This window comes from Callithrix jacchus, chromosome 19 (genome assembly GCF_049354715.1).
Source record: "Callithrix jacchus isolate 240 chromosome 19, calJac240_pri, whole genome shotgun sequence".
Classification (NCBI taxonomy): domain Eukaryota; kingdom Metazoa; phylum Chordata; class Mammalia; order Primates; family Cebidae; genus Callithrix; species Callithrix jacchus.
This window is the reverse complement of record NC_133520.1, coordinates 30343664-30356569: the sequence shown is the minus strand read 5'-3', so window position 1 is coordinate 30356569 and position 12906 is coordinate 30343664.

Genomic DNA, 12906 nt, shown 5'->3' with positions numbered 1-12906 from the left:
CCTTGGAGAGGTCCTATGCATGAAGTCTGTCTTGATGTAACTGTTTCACAATGGCTATTCTCATCTGCACAGTCTTTCCATCCTGCTCCTGTTTGCACCGGCTCTGTCCTCTCCCTTGGATGTCCAACCTCACATTGACACCTCAATGTCAGCCGAAGCCAGCTCCCTCCTGATCTCCATTTTTGTCAGCAACACCATCATTTCCCAGTCACTCAGCTCAGAAAGGTCAGCCTCTCCTTGTACTTTGCTCCCCAGATCCAGTCCCTGAATTGGTTGCTTCTTTCTACCTAGATTGTTGCAGTGGATTCCATTCAGTCCCATCCCCAGACCACCCTTCCCACTGTTAGTGGAGTTCTCTTCCTAAAATACTTCATTCACTAGCTCTTCTCTTGCTCAGGTCATTCTGAAACAGCCCCCCGCCCCCATTCATCTACGAAATCAAATCCAGACTCCTTTGCCTAATGGTTAAGACCGTTCATCATTTAACCCCATCTGCCTTTTTAGGTTTCTGCTACTTTGTGCTCCAGGGTCACTCTTCTCACTGTCCTCTAAGTATCATGGCAGATCTACAGCCCGGATCCCTCAACAGTTTGCCCATGATCCCCATCTCTTCCCTGTAACGTGGTCCCCATTCCACGCATGCCTGAACATGCATGACCCTGCTGCCCCATGGCTCATGTCCGTATCTCCTGCATACATCATTGTCTCCACCACGCCCCCCTGCCCTGTCCCGCCTCACTCTCCCACACCACCAAAGTCACAGTGTAATATTGGTCTTCCACCTTGAAAACCTATGCTGACCATTCTCTCGCAGCTGAGTTAAGGTCATGCGTACCATACACTGGGCATCATAATCTATCATTTGGTAGTGTTTGTGATCTTTTTAGAGCCTCAGCCAGATTTTGCAAGTTACTTGAAAACAGGTTACTATGCTCACCTGTCCCACATTTTTGGGACAATACAGAATTCAAATATTCTGCTCTACTGCTTCATACAACAAGTCAAAATGCCCTGGAATTCTAAGATTTGACATTAAACACATTTAGAAGGCCTCTTCATTGGCTTCTCCCCAGATGCTGGATCAGGCCAGATGAGGTAATAGTCTCATTCCCGACCTCAGGCGATCACCGGCCCTTGCCTGCCAAACTGCTGGGATTACAGGCATAAGCCACTGTGCCCGGCCCTCCTCTTTTCTTTCTATACACAAGCCTAGGGAGAGGAAGCTTAATTTATCTCATTATTCAAAGTTTCCAAGTCAATATACAGTGCAGCTGGGTGCAGTGGCTCACACCTGTAATCCCAGGACTTTGGGAGGCTGAGGCAGCTTGATCACTTGAGGACAGGAATTCAAGACCAGCCTGGCCAACATAGTGAAACCCCATCTCTACTAAAAAATACAAAAACTAGCTGGGCATGATGGCACGTGCCTGTAGTCCCAGCTACTCTGGAGGCTGAGGCAGGTGAATCGCTTGAACCTGGGAGGCAGAGGTTGCAGTGAGCCAAGATCATGACACTGCACTCCAGCCTGGGCAACAGAGCAAGACTCCATCTCAAAAAGGAAAAAAATAAAAATAAATAAATTCAAATATATATATACAGTGTAATTGCACCCTGCTCTGGATTTAGGTTCTCAATCAATTTCTGGACAAATACATTAAAGTAGTCCCAATTGTTTTTGAAATTTCCTGAAACTGCTCTTAAATTGCTAGGACCAGAATCCTTAGAAGCCCTAAAAGTCGAGATGTCACCCCTGCTTTTTTTCTTTGCATGTTGCCTATTGCCTCCCATTCCTTGGTATAACCAAGGTGCTGTTAGAGCAGCACGATAAGGAGAGTGAGTCACACTCTCCCTCCCCACCTGTCCTTCCTGCTTCTCTTCCTCCCTTCCTGCCCTCCCTCCTTCTCCTCTTCCTCCTTGTTCTTCTTTTCCTCCATCCACTCGCACCCCAGGGGTCTTGGATTGAATTTTGAACTTTAAATGTTGACATGTGCTGACCAGTGACTTCACCCACTGAAGAGGGGGATGGGGTGGTGGGAGTGAAGGTGGACTTCATTTATGCCTCATGGGGACCAGAACTTTTGTGCCATGTGACCTCAGACCTATTGGTTTCTCTGGTCCTGGTTGCTCATCTCGCCCACTTGCATGGCCCACCTGTGTGACCCACTCAGGAGTGACTCACCGGCTCTCTTCAGGCCATATTCCCACTCAGAAGTGGGTCCCAATCCTCAGGCCTCTGTGCTGGCCCTGTCTGTGGGGGTAGCACACAGCCCTGCTCTTCATTTCCAGCTCGGAAGCAACTAGATGGTTGCAAACAATTTTTTTTTTTTTTTTTTGAGATGGAGTTTTCACTCTATCACCAGGCTGGAGTGCAGTGGCGCCAATGCAGCTCACTGCAAACTCCGAGTCCCTGGTTCAAGTGATTCTCTTGCCTCAGCCCCCCGCCACTCCCCCCACCAGTTGCTAGGATTACCGGCATGTGCCACCACATCCAGCTAATTTTTGTATTTTCAGTAGAGATGGGGTTTCACGATGTTGGCCAGGATGGTCTGGATCTCCTGACCTTATGATCCGCCTGCCTCGGCTTCCCAAAGTGCTGGGATTACAGGTGTGAGCCATCGCGCCTGGCGGTTGCAAGTGATTTCTATCTTTCCCAGCACTGTTGGGCCTGTGGGGACTTGGCTTGGTTGCCTCAATTTTCTGAGCATAAGTAGAAACCTGAGGTTGAGTGAGTTAGGCAGAGGCTGGGCTGGTATTCTTGGAGGATAAGCAGGTCATTTCTACACTATGCAGAGTGTATTTTTTGTTGGTCGGTGCGTGTGTGTCAGTGTAGTTAGGGAGGTATTAGTACACATATTTGAGTGAACACACATACTTAGATTGCGCGTGGGCTCTGATGTTTGTGGGTAGAAGGGGATATGGGTATGTGTTAGCTATGTGAATATGCACATATAATGGTATCTGGTGAAGAAACTCATCTTGAGAAATGTGGGCATCGGGGCAGAGGGTACGTTTTGGTGGAGTATGTCTGGGTGTAGCTGGTGCGAATGCTCATTTGACCATTCCTCTTTACATACCTCATTGGTGACAGCTTTACTGCGCTGCCAGAGCTGATAAGAAACATCACCCAGGGAAGACCAGCTGCCTCTTCCTCATTTCCTAATCAGGGTAGAGATACTGCTAAATATATCATAACTCTTTGCAGGCATTTCTGGGTAATGATCGGGACATGTTTGTGGGTTCCCTATCATTTGCTCACAAAGTCGAACCTTTCAAGGTCAGTTCCAGGCCAGCCAGTCTGGAAGTTATTCTCTAGAATAGAACAGAGTTTAAGAGAAGAAAATGACATTGTTTCTAAAACGTGCTAATGAGAACTACAGGAAGGTGGGGATGCTAGCTATTTTTAATATTTCTGGTTTGAACCCCTTCCTCCACCCTAGAATGAACTGAGAATAGGGACAGAAATAGATAATGCAAAGATGATTAGGGTTGAGGGTGAGCAGAAAACTACCCATGTAGCCTAAAGGAAGGCTTACTAACATGTACATAAGCAAACGGCTTTCTAATCTGCAGATAACAATAAGCTTTACAGTCCTGAGGACACTTTCTGAGAAGGGACTTTTTGAGACCCTATTGAAGGCTGAAGGAGAGTCTGGAAGCTAAAGAGTAACCCGGCCGGGCGCGGTGGCTCAAGCCTGTAATCCCAGCACTTTGGGAGGCTGAGGCGGGTGGATCACGAGGTCAAGAGATCGAGACCATCCTGGTCAACATGGTGAAACCCCGTCTCTACTAAAAATACAAAAAATTAGCTGGGCATGGTGGTACGCGCCTGTAATCCCAGCTACTCGGGAGGCTGAGGCAGGAGAATTGCCTGAACCCAGGAGGCAGAGGTTGTGGTGAGCCGAGATCGCGCCATTGCATTCCAGCCTGGGTAACAAGAGCGAAACTCCGCCTCAAAAAAAAAAGAGTAACCCATGCCACCACTTGCTCTAAAGATAGAAGAAGCAAAAAAAGATTGAATTGTACAGAAAGCACTTAAATTTGACAACAGAAGAATTTCCCGATACAAAGTGGATGTCTGAGATGTGTCAAACAAGATGCCTGCTCCAGCTAGGACTCAGACACTCCTGGGTAGAGGACGTCTTCACAGCTTGGAATGAAAATGGACATACAGAGTGGTGGAGTGAAGGCTGCAGGCCACTCCCCAAGGTGGCATCTAACCTCAGAGGTATCAGGACCTCGAAGTCTACCCACATGATTTCCAGCTGATGGGCAGAAATAGCCGCGGCAGGTGCAGGCTCCACTTGCTGCCACCAACATGGGAGCTCACCAAGCACCCGGTGGCCAAAAGAACCAGGGTCTCTCTAAGCCTGGCTGGAAGCTTGGGAGGGTCATGGTTCTTTACAGTGCAGCGCCTGAATTTCTTCTCAGTTTACTCAACCCTCTGTCTTGAATCCCATCTGTACAACTTGAAAGTCACATTTGGAATCCCCCAAGGCAGAGCTGACCGTAGATATAAATGGTTCTGTCTGTGTAGTGTTTAAGCACTTAAAAAATTAGTTGTGGGCCGGGTGCAGTGGCTCATGCCTGTAATCCCAGCACTTTGGGAGGCCAAGGCTGGGAGTTCAAGACCAGCCTGCCCAAGAGGGTGAATCCCCATCTCTACTAAAAATACAAAAATCAGCTGGGTGTGGTGGCAGGTGCCTGTAATCCCAGCTACTCCGGAGGCTGAGGCAGGAGAATCACATCAACCCAGAAGGCAGAAGTTGCAATGAGCTGTGACCGCGCCACTGCACTCCTGGGCAACAGAGCAAGACTTCGTCTCAAAAAAAAAATTAGTTGTAAACATTTAATAATTAGGAAGTGTCAAAATAAAAATACCTAGAATTTCTCTGTAAAAATCAGAATATCTGTTAACACTGATCCCACACTTCTCTTTGGCAATGACTGACCCATAAGACAGGGAGTACATCCTCTAGTTCACCACAGTCTCCACCATGACCTATTGCATCCCTGCTGAGACAAAGTGGTACTTGCCATTTATTAAAGATGAATGCTGTTTTTAAATAATTATACTTAATCCTTATTTGCATTACCTGCCTTGATTCTGGAGTATTTGAATTTGCATCTCCTGATAAAGAATAAATCTCAAAATCATCATCTCTAACCCCACCTTCATTACAGAGCTTCCAATTTATTTATTTCCCAGTTGAGAGCCGGACACCTTTGAAGCATTTTTCTGGTATTTCAGCCTCAATATGTAACAGATCAAAGATACTTCTCTTCCTTCTTCCTAGCTTCTTAGTTCTTTCTCTCTATATAGCACTACCCTTCTTTTTCTGCTTTAAAAACCTTCAGTAGCTTCCCATTGGCTATAGTACTAATTAAAAATCTCCCATCTGACCTGAATACCAAGGGAGCTTAGGACACCAATTTAAATCACCCAGGAAGTTCAATAAAAATTCAGATCATGCAGCCTCTCCCTGAGATTCTGGACCCCACCTCAAACTACTGAATCAGTATATTAGAGGTAATTTATAGGCAGCACCTAGCATAGTACCTAAATATTATAGATGCTCAGCAAACCGTATCTCGTAATTGCCAACTGTCAGAAGCAGGGTTTTCCAAAATCATCTACACAAAAATTTTAATTTTTCAGGTGAAGAAGAGGAAGCCATGAGATGAAAAAGAGATGTCCAAAGTCACGCAGCTACTTTGTGGCAGGGCTCAGACTAGAACCTACGCCTCCCACCCCATCTAGGGCTCTTTCCATTAGGCCAGACTCCCATCCTGTGACATTGGCTTTGTTCACGCATTTACTTACTTAAGGAATATTCATTGGGTTCCCCTGTAATGCCAGCACTTTGGGAGGCCAAGGCAGGAGATAATCACTTAAGCCCAAGAGTTTGACATCAGACAGGGCGACATAGGGAGATCCCATCTCTACACATAATAAAATAAATTTAAAAATTAGTGGGACATGAGGTGGCACACACCTGCAGCCCTTACTACTCAGAAAGCATACATCTTGCCTCCCCAGACAAGCGAGCTGACTTAGTGAGTGTTAGCTGTGCACCAAGTGTAGGTCTAGGCATTCCCACATAAGTATCTCGCTTAATTCTCATAGCATTTTGAGGTAGGGACTGTTGTTACACAGATCATGTGCATATCAGGGGCTGTGCTGTTTGCGGGGGTAAAGGGTATGAAGTGCTTGGCGCAGACACCAAGCATGCATGTTGAAGGTAAAGGGAGGAGTCAGGAAGAGGGACTTCATTGGCATGGAAACCTCAGCAAGTGACACAGGAGGTAGCATGTGCTTTTCAGAGCAGAGAAGCAGGGTGCCTTCAATCCTAACACCACTGGTATCAAGCTCCACAGGGTCTCAGAAATCTCCTTCAGGATTCCCCAGCCTCTGGAAGTTCAAACTTCAGAAACCCACCCTAGGAGTCAAAGGTCCCAGTCCTGTGAATGTTTGTCTGATATGCTACCTATTACTGGTTCATTCAACCAGCCTTCTTCCCTTTTGAACTAGGAGTGAAATAATGATGAAATCACCCTTACTGCCCCCACCCCCAACCTGCAGAAGTCTTCCTAGAAAAGCATCCGGCTGTTTTTCACAGTAATTCCCATCAGGCAGAAAGCCCCAGAACGCAGGGCAGGGAAATGTTCACCAGATCCAGTGAGGCCTCCCTGGACCCTCCTTGCCCCTTTCCCACTCCCAGTTGTCCAACCCCATGTCTAGGAACCTCTCTGGGTCCTCTGGCCCTGGTGGTGGGTCCTCTGCTCTGCTCCCAATCCTCCCCTTCTGTGTAAGAACACTCTCCAGGCTCCCAGCTGTGAGTGACTCATCAGATACGGCAGCATAGGGTGTTCCTGGATGGAGACAAGGTAGGGGGATGAGGAATGATGACAGGATATAAGAAATTCAGAGAGCAGGAGAAATTGGAGAAGGCAGCAAGCTCATTGCCCTTCCTCCCAGCTTGGAGGCTAGATCTTTAGACAATGTCTGTAAATAACATCACAGTGGCCTCTGGTACTGTATTTGAACCGTGACGTTCTACTCCCCAAATAGAACTTGACTATCTGATCCAGGCATTCCCTGGGCACAGGGGAGCAGCAAGAACCTATCCCTCCCACTTAGGGTACTCTAGAGCCAGGATCCAGGGCATGTGGACTCCTCTCCCCTATCCAGCTCACACATCTATGAATCTGTGAGATTGTACTGAAGGTATAGTTTTGTGTGACCTTTGCAACACGTCCATGCCCCTGGAGCACCTGGGGTCCCTATTTTCAACAGTTTATAAGAGAGACAAGTAGTGCTGTGTTTTCTCCCTGAAAATAGGCAGAGATTCTGATGCCCAGGGAACACCAGAGGGGGTTCAAAGTCATCTAGGTTCAAGTTCCACAGAAATTCAACCACTCACTCCCCTGTGTTTTGGGTCTCCCAGGAGGGCCTTGAAAGTGTGTGCAGTGGGCAGCTGCTGTGGGAGGTGGCTGAGAATAGGGAGGGTGGAGACCACAACCAGGGCCAGGCAAATTCTGCCCTGTTAGAGTGTGTCACCCCGCCAGCCTCCCTCCGCTTCTCCCACCCTCTCGCCCTTTCTGCTCCCATAATCCCTCCTCCCTCCGCAGAGCAGGGGGGTAACTGATGGGTCTGCCATCTGCTGCCTCCCCTCATGCTCCAAGCACCCTGTGCGGGAGTAATCTAAATGACTTGGGTAACCGAGATAAGATCCTTGCTGCTATTAAACATTGACAGGCCTCAGCGTGGTGAGAGTGCTCAGTTGCAGAGAAACTCCTGGACTAGCCCATGGGGAGGCAGGGAGACCACAGCAGCTGGGCCATTAAAAATGAATGGAAACCAACCCTTCTAGGGGCTGTGCTTCTTAAAGTGGCAGTTCTCCTGTTGGCTGTGGGAGAGGCCAGGAGGATTCGGAAAAGGCCAGCAGGCCCAGGCCCTACCAAATATGCAAAGTCTCAGCTATTTGTGCCCTTCACACTCTGTTACCTGGGCGGAAAATGCATGGGTTCTGGAATTGGGCAGACTTGAATTTGAGTCTCAGCTCAACCCTATAGTACGGCTTTAGGCAACCTGAACCTTAGTTTGTTCATCTGTAAAATGGGCTTAATACTTACTCAAAAGGTTATGAGAATGAAGTGAAATAATATAAGTTGCCTAGTGTGGTGTTTGCCTATTAGAAATAATTACTTAAGGCTGGGCATGGTGGCTCATGCCTGTAATCCCAGGACTCTGGGAGGCTGAGGCTGAGGCTCAGGTGTTTGCGACCAGCCTGGGCAACATGATACTAACAAAAGTTAGCTAAGTGTAGTGGTGTGTGCCTATAGTTCCAGCTACTCAGGAGGCCGAGATGAGAGGATCACTTGAGCCTGGGAGATGGAGGTTTCAGTGAGCTGAGATCACACCACTGCACTGCAACCTGGGCAACAGCGCCAGACCTTGTCTCAAAAAAAAAATAACAATAATAATAACTTACAAGTTAGTCCCCCCAGCCAGGTGCAATGGCTTACACCTATAGTCCCAGCTACTCAGGAGGCTGAGGTGAGAGGATCCCTTGAGGCCAGGAGTTCGAGGCTATGGTGCATTATTATTGCATCTGTGAATAGTCATTTCACTTCAGCTCGGGCAACATAGTGAAACCAAATCTTAAAACAAAACAAACAAAAAATATTAGTCCCCTTCTCCCTTTCCTCTACTTCTCCTGGAAAGGGATGAGTTTCTTCCCAGACTCAAGTCTCCTCAGGAAGACCCTTTCTGGCCTGGTGGGATTGTTTCCCTGTTCTTCTCCCTCCCACAGCTTCCAGAGACCCTAATCTCCTTGTCTGCTCCCTTGCCTGCCTTCCTCTGCTAGACTGGAAGCACCCGGAAACAGATATCTTGGCTCCATTGATTTTCCAGTATTGGGTCAATGTCCATTATATACCAGCTGCTTGGAGAATGTTGAATTGAACTAAACTGACAAAAGCCTTTAAAAAGATGTATATGAGACCAACAAGTGGAAGGCAAATGACAGAAGATGGAAGGAATTAGGGTAATTCGGCTCCGAGAAGACCATCCAGGCCGTCCAAGCTCACGGCTATCCTAGCTATGGTTAGTCTGACATCCTCACTTTATAATGAAGGGGAGTGAGGTCCAGAGAGTTGGTGGCTGAGGCAGAGAGCTCACCGGGCTCCAGACTTGCGGCATCACGCTGGAGGGCTGGGGCTGGGACTGACAGGCTCTGTTCCTCTCTGCTGTAAGCAGGACAGGATGACCCTCCCAGGCCAGGTGTCTGGAGAGGTCTGTGTCTTACTCCCAGTCCCCCAGCAGCAGTGCAGGGTGCGCCCAAACCCAGAAAGCCCTTGTGACTTTGAGGCCAGCACCACTGACTTCAGGGCGCCTGGAATTTGTTAGCAGGCTGGATGTGCACTTGACTCTGCAGATTTTGGCTCTAGCAATAGTGCCACATACTTCCTTGACTCTGATAGGTCAAGCATTAAGAGGGAGTGCTTTTGAAGAGGGAAGAGGATGAGCCACATCTGACAGGGCCAGCCCTTTCCCTGCACTGCCTGCTCCAAATAACCCACTGATTCAACCTGTCATTAAGTCATCCTGCTATTACGGACTCTGAACTGGTCTTCCATGGAACCACCTTGCAGCTTCCTCAGTAGAACGGCCCGGGGCAAAGATGGAAGTGTTCCTTCTCAGTACCGCAGGAGGTGGGAGACCCTTCGCAGGGTCCCAGTTGGCTTCTCTGATAAGATCTCTATGGACTATTCTGTTGGATCATCATGAAGATTAAATAACACAATAAATGGGAAAGTTCTGGGATATAATATAGTTATAATAACCATATGGCAGGACAGGGACTGAATAAGTCAAGTCAAGGACACCGTGACTGGGCAGTTTCTTAGTTTGAAAGGTTCTCAGACCTTCTGCCTCCTAATACTCCCAGATGGCTCTCATCACCCTATTGCTGTTGATGGGATATAATATAGTTATAATAACCATATGGCAGGACAGGGACTGAATAAGTCAAGTCAAGGACACCGTGACTGGGCAGTTTCTTAGTTTGAAAGGTTCTCAGACCTTCTGCCTCCTAATACTCCCAGATGGCTCTCATCACCCTATTGCTGTTGATGAACGGCTCCTGTGGTTTTCATAGTCCACCGGAAGGAACTGGGCATTCTCCTGTCACTGAACCTGGAGTTTAGAGACCAGGAGAAACGTAATATATTATACATAATGTCACATATATTATATATTGATCACACTTTGGGAGTCTGAAGCAAGTAGGTGGCTTGAGCCCTGAAGTTTGAGACCAGCCCAGGCAACATGGTGAGACCACTTCTCTTAACAAGAAGAAAAGAAAAGAAGAAGAAACAAACAAAGGTGTCAGCATCAGGGAGAGAATTTCTTTTCATAGTGGTAGAGGGCATTTGTTTGGCCAGGATTTCCCAGCTCCGAGGCTCACTGGCCCCAGCAACGTGGGTGGCCCACTGGAGGCGGGCTGTGCCGGTTGGCTTTCAGATGAGAAGCTGCTGGGCGTGCTTGCCCTCCACCACACCTCTGCAAGGTGAGCCTGGGACTGGGAGGGACGTGGGAACTTTATGACTGTCCCTCTCCTTCTCCACGAATCATTGTCTAAAAGGTTTCCCAGGGCTTGACTCTGCTTGGTTCTCTGAGTTCCTGTAGGCAGCTGCCTTTCAGTTCACTATTGTATCCCAGTGAATCCAAAATTAGCTTGATTCACAAGAGAAAATGAACACAAAACCCCTCGACAGCCAGAGACTGATTGTCTACAAAGTCTTACATGGTAGAAATAAGGCTTTGCCCCAAGGAGCCATCTGACTGTGTGCCCTCTCCCACACACACTTCCACTTGGCACACTTGTTGCTGTCCTGTGCTGTGAGGGACAAACAGGTACTGGCCCTGGATCCACTGCAGAGGAACCAGCTTACACTCCCACGGTGCTGGGAAGCAGGCGGAACAGGTAAGACAAACACAAACCGTGGAAAAAACGGGAGGAAACCTTCCATGCCTCTCAACAACAGGCGCATTTCCCTGTGCTGTAGGCTGAGTAAGTACGCCGGCGGAGACAGGATAGGGTGGACTCGGAGGCCCAGGGAGGCAAGTCTTGGTTTGGGGTTTTCAGGAAGGCAGGGCCATTTGCAGAGATGGCAGCTGGTGGTGACCTGGGGTCTGTGGAGGTGGCAGACAGAAGTAGCAACTCTGTGTCCATGGTGGCACCGTTTACGATGCGCCTTCGCAACCACATCTCATCTGACCCTGACAGTCACTCTGTACGCAGTTTGCCACTGTCGTCTTTCAGATGAAAACAATGAGGCTTAGAGGGGTTACTGAGTAGCTGTGAGCTCAGAACTTCATACTCCTGATCTTTTCCTTGGCCTGCAGTTTGCCTGGCAAAGTGGTAGGAAATATCTCCATGGCACTGCATCAGCCCTCACAGGGCAGGAAATCTGTTTCCACCCAGCCTTGCGCAAGGCCCACTGCAGAGACAAAGTGATGTGGCAAAAAGTGTGAATGCAGGAGCCACACTGGTAAGACCCAGTGGTCAGGACCTGGCATGGTGGCGCGCATCTGTAATCCCAGCACTTTGGAAGGCTGAGGAGGGCAGATCACGAGGTCAAGAGATCGAGACCATCCTGACCAACATGGTGAACCCCTGTCTCTACTAAAAATACAAAAATTAGCTGGGCGTGGTGGCGCGCACCTGAAGTCCCAGCTACTCGGGAGGCTGAGGCAGAAGAATCCCTTGAACCCAGGAGGCGGAGGTTGCAGTGAACCGAGATCGTGCTTGGACGACAGAGCAAGATTGTCTGTCTCAAAAAAAAAAAAGACTCAGTGACAGGGCCGCTGCTGTCACCGCACTGAGGGTGAACAAATGTGGCTCAGTGGCAGGCAGAGTCTGGTCCCCACAGGGAGGAGGGGAGAGGCTGTGGGTGGCCCAGGGGCTGCCCCTCTGTGCCCAGGGGAGTGGGTGGAGGCCTGAAGGGACTGTGCTGAGGTCTCTGGTCATCAGAAGTAAGGGGGAGGTAAAGCAAGAGTCTCTTATTTTTAAACCAATCAGTGAGAAGACAGCTGTTGTTTGTTTCCATGAGCTCAACAGAAGAGGAAATGGTTTGCCGGTGGGGTGAGGGAGGAAGAGAAGGCAGGGTTTAGGTTAGCGCTCTGGCTGTGAGGAAGTGGAACTTGAAACCCAGGGACTTCCCTTTTAGGCAGAATGTTTGCTTTCCCACCAGGAAGAGTGGCTGGGCTCTCTGCTGAGGCTCTCAGAGGTTCTCCCAGCCTTGGGAACTCTGAGGAAACCCAGTCAGCACAATGTCACCCTGTGGGGACTGGCATTACCTTGTGTCTGTGTGTGGCGACGGTGGCCATCCATTGGTATGCACAGTGCAGGGCCGATCCCCTCCTGTCCTCCCGCATTCCTCAACCCCTCTGTCTTGGAGGGCAGAGCCTGCTTCCCCAAATTCTATTGGGGTCACTTTTTTAGGCCTCCATCCCTGAGATTTGCTGGTAGAAGAAAAAGAATCAGTGTGGACTGAGCTCCTACGACATGCCCTTCCTGGGTCTGGCAAGGGAATCACAGGATGAATGAACAGGGCATATGCCCGGAGGACGTGTCCATGGGGAAGTCGGAATTAAGCCACCTCCGGAATTCTCAAGTCAAGGGAACACTGTCAACAGAGCTGTGAACAAAATGCTGAAAGCCATGAAAATCTACAGAGAGACTTAAAGGGGTGGCGCGGGGTAGGAGCCGGTGCGGAGGATGAGAAGGGAGAAGTCTCCTGGTGGAGAACTGATAGGCGGGGGCTGTTTTCAAAGTATTTTCACAAATATTTATTCTCTTGACTCTCACAATAAATAAGCCAGCCAGAAAGTCTTCTCTC